Source organism: Cyprinodon tularosa, unplaced genomic scaffold (assembly GCF_016077235.1).
Source record: "Cyprinodon tularosa strain WSP-4 unplaced genomic scaffold, ASM1607723v1 ctg1420, whole genome shotgun sequence".
Taxonomy (NCBI): Eukaryota; Metazoa; Chordata; class Actinopteri; order Cyprinodontiformes; family Cyprinodontidae; genus Cyprinodon; species Cyprinodon tularosa.
The window spans coordinates 69,177-79,845 of record NW_024038244.1 but is presented as its reverse complement, the minus strand read 5'-3'; the positions used below and the strand labels follow the sequence as shown (position 1 = coordinate 79,845).

The following is a 10,669-nucleotide window of genomic DNA, read 5'->3' as shown; positions in this document are numbered from 1 at the left end:
TGATCAGCAGGGGGGGAACCATATGAGTCCAGAGGCTTGTCGGCAGGCAGAGGGCTGAGGCAGAGACTGAGACTAAGCGCAGGCAGGCAGATTCCAGACAAAGGTTTCTCTTACCAGGATTTCAGGTTTCAGGACAGTCAGGATCTGTGAGGCAGAGATAAACAGGATCAGACAGGTTCTCAAAGATCAGGGTTATAGATCAGGCAGGCTGGCTCAGGTTTTGCTAACCATTACTGGCAAACACTCTGGCACTGGAGTGTCAGTCTCCTTCTCCTTAAAAGAATAGTACACCCAAAACATGATTAGCCTTCATTTTCCATCTCTTGTGTTATCAAATGTGTTTTTGTTTGTTTTGTCCAGTAAACCGATGATAAGGAGTTCATTACGGCGTCATTTTGTTTCCAACTAAATTATAATTATCAAAGTAATCCTCATGATTAAAGAAATGATAAACCTGAGTGAAGCATTATAGGCTAACATTATACACTGTAAAAACGATCTAGAAATAAGTAAAAATTTCTTAAATTAAGTGTATTTACCCTTGATTTAAGTACGTAAATGAGATAGTTTGCCAATGGAATGAGTATTTTTACTCTTAAAATAAGATAATTAGATAATATTCACTTGAAATAAGACAATGCAGTTGTGTTTTCTTGTTTTAAATCTAAATTGTCTTGTTCCATTGGCAAAATGTCTCTTATCTCCTCAATTCAAGAACAAAATGCACTTATTTCAAGAAAAAATGACTTATCTAGATTTAGATTTTTGCAGTGTAACTGTCTGAAGTAAATCAGGAAGTCAGATGTGGACCCAGTGACAGCAGCGCTCCCTTAGCAGCCATAGCAGGGAGACTTCCTCATGAAGAAATACTGAGTTAAACAATTCTACAAGGATTTTGATTTTACATTATTCTGACTATGTGTACTTATGACAAAACTAAGAACAAGTAAAATTATTTTTTTACACCAATCTTTAAAATGTAATAATATGAGCGATCCGTGGTGTTTCTGCATTAAGAATGAATCATTGATAAAAGGTTTGGTGGAAAGCAGAAATACTCAACAGGTTAGATAGGAAATGCAGCCATATGAAGTGGACACAAGATGGAGCCAAACTAAGGTTTGAAGAGGAGCTGGTTGTATCAACACACAGTCATAATAATTGATAAATGATCATTTTCAAATTGTTAATTTCGGGGCTGGGCCCTTGGGGTGTGGTAATGACTTGGCTGGGGTTTCTGGGTTTCTGATTGGCCACTGGATCAAGGTGTTGAAAGGACACCTAGCTTTCCTAAACTGGAAACAATTGGTTTCAAATCTAGCTCTGGTTGTCTTAATCTGGACCATTTAGCCAACACTTCAATCACTGTTCAATTCTTTGAAATTGCTAAGTAACAGTTTTTGGCATTAAACGTGGGTGAACGGGCTCAGCGGGAGGCTCAGGTAGGGTAAAATATTTAACTTTACGGTGAAAATGAACCTCCTTACCGTTTCTCCAGAAATACATAGAACCTTAAAAATTCACAGGGTCTGTTAAAAGCCCTTTGATGAATGGGTATATTGAATTTTAGCATATAGGTTAAAAAGTGCCAAAATTAAATAAATAAATACAGCATTAAATAAATAATTAAATGTGTCAATAATTAATTAAATGTGGAATTAAATAAATAAATGTGTCATTCATTAATTAAAACCATGTCACTAATATAAAGTGCTACAATTAAATAAATAAATACAGCGATAAACAATTAATTAAATGTGTAATTCATTAAATAAATAAGGAATTAAATATATAAATGTGTCATTAATTTAATAAATTACGTCTTCATTTTATTAAAAAATATATATATAATTATTTCAGTGTGCATTTAATTATTTCATGGTCCTGTGTCGCAGTGCATCGAAACCATTAAAAGAATCTGTCAAACTCACCCATCAAAGTTAGGGGGCGGTTATCTAACACCTGATTGGTCACCCTGCACATTAAGGCGAAGCAAATCGATTACAGAGACTGTTATCCACAGGTTGTGAACATACTCTGATACACTAGGTGGCGACTCGATTCGCGTTAACCCCGCCCCCTAACTTTGATGGGTTTTCAATGGTTTTTTAATGGTTTCGATGCACTGCGACAAATGACCATGAAATAATTAAATTCACACTGAAATAATTATATATATATTTTTTTTATAAAATGAAGACATATTTTATTAAATTAATGACACATTTATATATTTAATTCCTTATTTATTTATTGAATTACACATTTAATTAATTGTTTATCGCTGTATTTATTTATTTAATTGTGGCACTTTATATTAGTGACGTGGTTTTAATTAATGAATGACACATTTATTTATTTAATTCCACATTTAATTAATTATTGACACATTTAATTATTTATTTAATGCTGTATTTATTTATTTAATTTTGGCACTTTTTATCCTCCATAGATCCAAAGCCCTCGCCTGTGATTAAAGTGAAATGGGTAATGTCTGCCACCTATCATACCCCACTCCAGAACCAGAAACCAGGTGACAGTGAACAGCTCTAAGCTTAGGCATACTCGTACACACGCACTTGGGAGATGTTTGTTTAATATTTTTTTTAGATGACCTTGGCTACATATTAATGATCTGCAGGAAATAAGATGGATCTTTAAGGAGGAGAGCCTGTGGGGAGGCTAGCTAACCTAATTATTGAGATCATATATTTCTTTATGTTTGATTAAAAAAAAGGGTTGAATATCAGGGCCTGTTTTTTTCTGCATTGAGTTTGAATGCATTTATTGCCATATTGCCTTGAAGCAAGAAGATACTGTGTTCCATTCCTGTTCCAGGGTCGTTCTTTATGGAGTTTGCATGTTCTCCCCCTGCATGCCTGGGTTCTCTCCGGGGACTCCAGCTTCCTCCCACAGTCCAAAAACATGATCCCTTTTGAGGTACAATAAACTTACAAACAAACTTAACCTTGCAGACATGAACTTCTGCACACTGGCATTCACTCACGCACTCACCATTCAAACCTGCATTTGCTCTAAAATATACAAAACTCTTTAGATTATGACACAGAAAAATAACAAGACAATATGGAAATAAAAACTGTATTTAAGACATCCATTTAATAAGCTCCGCCTTCAGTCTCTATGATCCTCATATATGGCTCCCTGAGGTTCTCAAAGTCTTGCTTTTTACCCTTGACCATATATATATATCTTTCCAGTCTGAGTGAATTTGCAATTTCTTTTTTCCAGAGTCCCAGGGAGGGGGCGTCCATGCTCATCCAGCATAATGCAATAGATCTTCTGGCTTGAAGAAGTCCATAATCTATCAATTTGGTTTTAGTTTGTGATTGTTTAAATTCCAATGGGTATATTCCTAGAACACAGATTTTAACCTCTAATGGGACTATGAGTGTTTGTTAATTATAGCTTCTCTAGATTTATTTAAACTCTCATGGTGGCATTCAAATCCCTTCACCACCTTGCCCCCTCATATATGTCAGGCCTCCTTTATGTTCCCACCCCCTCCGGTGCTCTTAGAGCCTCGTCGGCTTTATACCTGTCTGTCCCTTCTGCCCGTCTCACCCCCATGGGGAGCAGAGCATTCAGCCGTTCTGCCCCCTGCCTCTGGAACTCTCTACCACCCTAACTTAGAAACATGAACTCACTTCTCCAAAATCATAACTCTGAGGGATTGCCTTCAAGTCAATGAGTCGATGCAATCAACAGTTGCAATCAACTTGGATAGAAAATTTGAATCAATTTGACCGGATGATCTGGTTGAATATTCTCTGTAAAGTGTCTTGAGATGACATGTTGATTATTGGTACTATATAAATAAACTGAATTGAACTAAAAAAAATAATCTGGTTAAGATTGCCTATTCTCTTTAATTTTGATTTCCTTATCCCAGCCTTTGTATTTTACTACTTTTTAAAATGTTTTTTCTTCTGTGTTTTGACTTTGTTTCTGCCATTGTTTTTTTATCTTTTGCGCGGTGACCTTGAGCGTCCAGAAAGGAGCCTTTTAAATAAAAGACATTATTATTATTACATTTTCTTAGGTGTGAGTTTGTGTGCATGGTTGTGTGTCTCTGTGTTGCCCTGCTACAGACTGGCAACCTTTCCAGGGTTTACCCCTCCTCTCGCCTGTAGACTAGCCTCGTGAGACCATCCTGATATCGCGAGCTTTCAAGGTTTCACTCGCAGATCAGTCTGGAGACTCTCCGTTGAAGAAACGTTGGAGCCGTTCATCAAATGAACGTCCAATCAGCGTTGGCTTTGAGGCGGGTTGAGGTGTGACGCAACGAGAAGCGCGACAGTTCAGTCTAAAGAACATGGCGGCTTCAGCCGATGAAACTAGCGTTAGCATGGCTATCGAGCAAGTTTAATCGGAATTACAGAGTATTTCTTCACTGAAAGAAGAGCAAAACACTGCTCTGGAGGCTTTTCTCAGAGGAAAAGATGTTTTTGCTCTTCTCCCGACTGGTTTCAGCAAGAGTTTGATCTATCAATTGGCTCCTCCTCTGCCAGAGATGCGGGCCTCACCGTGACCCTGACAAGGACTAAGCAGGAGAAGATGGATGGATGGATGGATGGATGGATGGATGGATGGATGGATGGATGGATGGATGGATGGATGGATGGATGTCATGGAAAATGCTATTGTATTCTGCAGAAAAACAGACAATGGCAGACGGCAGTAGTACCTAAGAAATAGAAAAGTGATCAAGTGACAGACAGGAAGATGCTGCCCTTCTGCATGGCGACACATTGGTTGATAACGGCACCACTGATGCAGTCAAGGCTAGTTCCTCCAAGTCGAAGAGACGAGGACCGAACGCACCAAGGCTGAGAAAAAGACTGAATCTTTAGAATCAGAATCATATTTTTGGGATGTTTTAATAAAACAATATAAACGATTTAGAAAATATCTTTAAAAAACTGTTCAACTAAAAGTACTCCTAGGTGTTAAATCATCATAAGTTGTTGACTGCAATGTGTGATCGATACACAATCTCTGAAATGAACTCATCACTTTTTGTTGCTTGTTGATAGATTAAAGCAATCAGTGATAAAGTTTTTTTTTAATATGAAATATAAACAATTCCATAGAAAATGAACTCTTTTTCTGTTTCTAAAGTTTTTTTTATTAAAGGTACACTATGCAACCGGTGTTGATTTTCCAGCGAGGCTCCCCCCAGAGGGCGAAAGTAAAAGTGCACTGTCGTAAATATGCTCAGCCGTTCTCCTGGTTTCTCCGTCAAGCCAGGCGCGGTTGTTTTGAGCTTAGCAGCGAATGACTAACGCTGCGTTCACACCGCAGCTGGCGCGACAGAAGCAGCGAGTTTACATGCAAAGTCAATGGTTGACGCGCGTCAAGGCGCAGCAAAAGGTCCCGCGGCGCGTTTTGAGCAGCAGGCGCAGCGCGTCTGAGCAGCTGAAGCAGTGCGTCGGGCGCGTTTAACGCTACGTTCGCTTTTATTATCCTGCTGCCTGCAGTTTGGATTATTTAGATGAAAAACACCTACCAGCTCCCGTGGTGAACCGCGAGGAGGCGACCCGGCCACAGGCTGCTGATGAAGGCAGGATAATAATCTGAATGAACTGACGGCACTGATTACGTTTTCAGGTGTATTTTCTCAATTAAACACATATCAAAACTACTTTATTCCCACTGATCACAGCAAATATAGCTGCAAGGCAGAGAAAGGATAGTGAAGCTCCGCCCAACGCGCGTCAGACACACTTTTGCACCGCGCAGCCAGAGCAGCAAAGCTGCTTGAGCCGCGCGTCAGAACTAACTGGTACAAACAGCAAAAATGAAGCAGCAGACGCGATTTTGCTGCTTTTGCTGCGTCCGGTGTGAACGCAGCGCTGCACAAAGATCGCCACTGTGCTAGCAACGAGCATGCTTTTAACTGGGGGCGTGTAGCAGTTCTTGCCGTAAAGCAAGACTGACTCTCGCGAGACTTCTGAGCCTGTGGGTGCGGGTCGAGGGCTCCTGCAATTGCAAGTGCGGTATTTCCCCCACAGACCACCAGGGCGGCCGAGAAAACCTTTGTTCAACCTGAAATGACTCATTTAATCATCCAAAACTTTATGGAACACATTAATTAACTGAAAAATGTTGCATAGTGTGCCTTTAAAATGTACTTTAAAAAAACAAAGTCAGACATTTTAGATCACGAGAAGATATCAGAACTTATGATTATTAATACAGCTAATATTTAACAATTTTTAAATCTGCAGAAATTTCTCCTTTGCTGGATTGCAAGTGTTTGTTTGATGCAAGCAAACTACTGGTGAACAAGACCAGTGGTGTCTAAAGTTCACACATTTGTTACTTAAGTATTAGTATAGATGCTGCAGTTTAAAACACTCTGGTAAAAGTTGAAGTATCAATTTGACCTCTTTACTCAAGTAAAAGTGAAAAAGTATGTGCTCCAAAAACTACTTAAAATATAAAAGTATAAGTTAACCGTTAAAAAAAAAACAGCCAGATCTCACCATATGAATTCAAAGCTCAATTTTTCGACTATTTCAATAAAATAAAAGTTACTCAACATAGGAAGCAGAGTTTTCTATGTTGAGTAACAGTTTCCCGCAGCTCTTTTCTTGACCCTTCACTTCTTTTCTTATTGCCTACAGTGATAAACGAGGTGAATAACCAATCTGACCAAATCGGACTCGGTGAAAGCCAAGTTCTTGAACCGGAACACCACAGAAGTCGTTCCGGTCCGGTTGTTTTAAAGAGGCTTTCAACGTTGCAACTGTGGCAACGCATTAATGATCTGCATGTAACCAATGATTGATCAAATGAGAAACTTGACAAAAACATGCTGATGAAGATGCTCAGTCATCCAGGTCATAGTCATTCCGTAAAAGTTTAAAAAACAATCCACTGGACTTGGTTTCCAAGATTTGAAGACATTTTCTCTCCAAGATGGAGTCACAGCCAAACAGGAACAGACCAGATGAAGCTACTGTGAGAAAAAGCAGAGAGAGCAGAACATTAGAGATTGAACTAACAGATTCTGCAGAGTGGGAGAATAGAGATAGTATGAAGCAGAATGATGAAAAAGGGGTCCCTATGTCCTCCAGCAGTCTAAGCCTATAGCAGCATAACTGTAGAGATAGCTCAGGTTATCCTGAAGCGAAATGTCTTCAAATCTTGGAAACCAAGTCCAGTGGATTGTTTTTAAACTTTTACTGAATCAACGAAAACATTTCACACTACAAATACTTTGAGTGCTTGGATTATTGATTGATTCTTTTCATGCTTGTTAAAGGATATATGCACAGACACAGATAGATAGATTATCTATGGAGGTGTTAATCAGTGTTGGTAAAGGTATCTCAGTTATGACATATATGCTATGAAATTCACAGCTGAACATTGCAGCTCACTGAATAATATATAGATATGTAATGTAAATACATATATACTGTACATATATATGTAAATAAAAAGCAATTGTACCTTTTACTACTAGATAGAGATAAGAGATCATTACATCTCCTTTCAGGTGTATTGCAGGTGTATTGCTGCTGGATCACTGTTATCTGTGAGTTTTATCAGCAGCCTCACATGTCCTATCTTATACTAACCTGTTCTTATGATATAATCTGTCTCAGTTTGTTTTTTTACAGATGCAGAAACAAACATGAAACAGGAAAGAAAGCATGATAGTTTAACCTGGTAGACTGTCCTCACTAAACCAGACTTTATCATTAGATTGGATGTTCTATGAAAGGTTTTTTAATTGGTGGTTCATGCAGGTCGTAAGAACGGAACAGCAGGACATTTACCTCTGAGCAGACTGACCTTTGATCTTCATAAAAGGGAGGCAGAGGGAAAAGCTCCTTGCTCCTCTGTCAGCTGTAGATTGAACAGACTGCAGAGGCTCTGCTCCATCCTCCACTCTGAGGTACTGTTCTGATTTACTGTTTCACTTTATACCCTTTCTCTTCTTTCAGCCTCATTTTGACTGCAATGCTTTGGTCAGTTTATTGTGGATAAACCTAAGAAGCACAGTGCAGATTATTTATTTTGAGTTGTTAAAGTACATCCCAAGTAAAGTGTATTGGGTTAAAAATTACTAATCTAAACTACAGGTTTTAAACATGTGTTCATGCAGCAGCTAAAAAAACTCCATCTATACCAATTCAATTAAATTAGTTTATTCATGACTATCATGGGTTACTATGATAATTTCAGCCAGAATAATAACTTTTTTCATTTCACTGTATTTCAAGAGTGAGCTCCACTTTTGTTTAAAACAAGCATGTTAGTTCATGGTGCAGCCGTGCAGAAGGTAACATTGATGCTGTTCATTGTTGATTCTGATCTTAAGCCTTTTCGCTCATAGCAGCAATGATGTCCAGATTATTATGTGGAAAAGTCTGGTTTCGTAAATAATTTCAGTTACTCCTTTTAAATGGATTTCTAGAGCACCTTTAAGTTGGCACTATTTTTTCCTTCGGTTCTAGCCTTAGATTTAAAACTGCAGATAGACCGATACAGCTTTTTAAGACCCATGCTCATAGCGATTATGTTGGGATCAGTCTAACTGATCTTGGATATGGATACAGATTTTTGGGGGTACATTTGTGAAGGAGATAATTTTTTCCATCTCTCTATTTTACCTTTTAAAAATAAACAATGATAACTGTTACTGTCATGTTGGGTTCAAGGCGTCTACACATGCAGAAACACACTCGGAAACAGGGAAAAAGTTAAATGATTTATTAACAAGGTTTCACAGACAAAATGTTGCACTGGTTCTGGGTTCTTCATACTGGTCACGGGAGGAACACCACTGAGGAGGACAGAGCAGTTAGAGTTGATCCAGGGAAAATTGGTAGTTACAGATGACGAGGTAAAATACCTGCTCAGAGATGGATCTGATCAGCAGGGGGGGAACCATATGAGTCCAGAGGCTTGTCGGCAGGCAGAGGGCTGAGGCAGAGACTGAGACTAAGCGCAGGCAGGCAGATTCCAGACAAAGGTTTCTCTTACCAGGATTTCAGGTTTCAGGACAGTCAGGATCTGTGAGGCAGAGATAAACAGGATCAGACAGGTTCTCAAAGATCAGGGTTATAGATCAGGCAGGCTGGCTCAGGTTTTGCTAACCATTACTGGCAAACACTCTGGCACTGGAGTGTCAGTCTCCTTCTCCTTAAGTAGGTCTCTTGACGAGGAGACAGGAAACAGGTGTGTAGGTGAGCTCATGCCCTCAGGAGGAGATCTCAGGCGCCTTCTGGTGGAGAAAGTGGACAAGCCTCCAGATCCCAACAGTTACACAAGTCTCAATTTAAACAAAAAAGAATAAGATGAATTTACTTGAAAAACTAATCATAAAAACACTAATAATGCATTGCAAACGGATAGAGCATTGTGTCACGGTGAGGTGGAGATTTGACAGGAGGACCCAAATGCAGACGCTGAAGTGGTTTCTTGAAGATTTAATGACAAAAAATAGTAACATAAGCAAAAATCCAAAAATATAAATCCACAAAAACTGAGAACCAGGAATTCTCACAACAAAGAGGAAGAAATAACGAGAAATGAGTAACAGTGACTGAGCAGGAGGTGTATATATGGGAGAGAGAAAAAAAGACCAGGCTAATCAGCAGATTGGGAGCAGGTGTGAACAGAGGAGTCTAGAAGGGAGCTGGGAGAAGAAGACTGACACAAGAGGGCAAACAAGTAATACCTAAGAACTCAAACACATTTAAAAATAACTAGAATACAAAATGGAAATAAAACCAATGAAAACTCAAAGATAAAACTTAAACAGAACCATGTTAAACATCATTTGTTAAAGATAGGTTCTGTGTATGCACCTTGAAGCTCTCTCTCTGTTTTTATTTTTCCTGAAAAGAGTTCACTCAGGACAAACTCTTTAAATAACACTTTATAACTTATATGTATTAAATAACCAGGAGACACAACAACAGACTCTGATAGAAATGTAATCTTACTCAGATCAGAGAAGTCGCTTAGAGTTACAGAGGGCAGCTGCTCACCTCTGGGCTCACCTCTCAGGAAATATAAATACATAAACAGTTAAAAAGGCATTTTATGCATCTCCATTCTGCCACATCATCACATCATTACATCATACATGTTGGCAGATGAGTAGCAATGAGTAGACACAATGTTACGCTTTGTTCTTGGCTAAAGGTGTCAAGAACCGAGGACAGATGGGCCCAGTATTCAAGGAGAGACAGTCAGTAGGAAAGTTCAAAACGTTTATTAAATAAAGAAAACTAAATTGGAGCTGTGGCTCGCGGATTATGCAGGAGGGGGGCGGGGCACCGCCCAATCTCAGACACTCTGGTCTAGCAGATCAGTCCAAGAATGTCCCCAGTGCTGCAGTCCCAGAGGACATGCTGGAAGCCGATCCTGGTCAGGGATCCAGAACAGACAGGAACAGGATCCAGATCAGGCAGGAACAGAAACAGGTAGCAGGATCCAAACTTCCAGGCATCCACAGGCTCCCAGGAGGGTTCAGAGTCTGACAGGGTCCGAAAGCATGACCAGGGGATCAGGTGCAGACGGGCAGGCTCAGTGGCAGAGGGTTGCAGAGACAGGACGTGGAACCAGAACTTGATGCAGGACCTTTAAACTGGTCTCCTCTCTAGAGCCAGGATTACTGAGATAA

The 10,669-nt window shown here is 39.4% G+C and overlaps 1 protein-coding gene across 1 annotated transcript in view; it reads left to right on the top strand.

Annotated features, from left to right (window-relative positions):
* The first annotated feature begins 7,840 nt into the window (after window positions 1–7,840).
* abcc12 (ATP-binding cassette, sub-family C (CFTR/MRP), member 12) overlaps window positions 7,841–10,669 on the top strand; it is a 44,906-nt gene continuing 42,077 nt past the window's right edge. The window contains exon 1 of the mRNA XM_038278619.1: window positions 7,841–7,930. The gene's annotated coding sequence lies outside the window, so the exon portion shown is untranslated. The remainder of the gene's footprint in view (window positions 7,931–10,669) is intronic.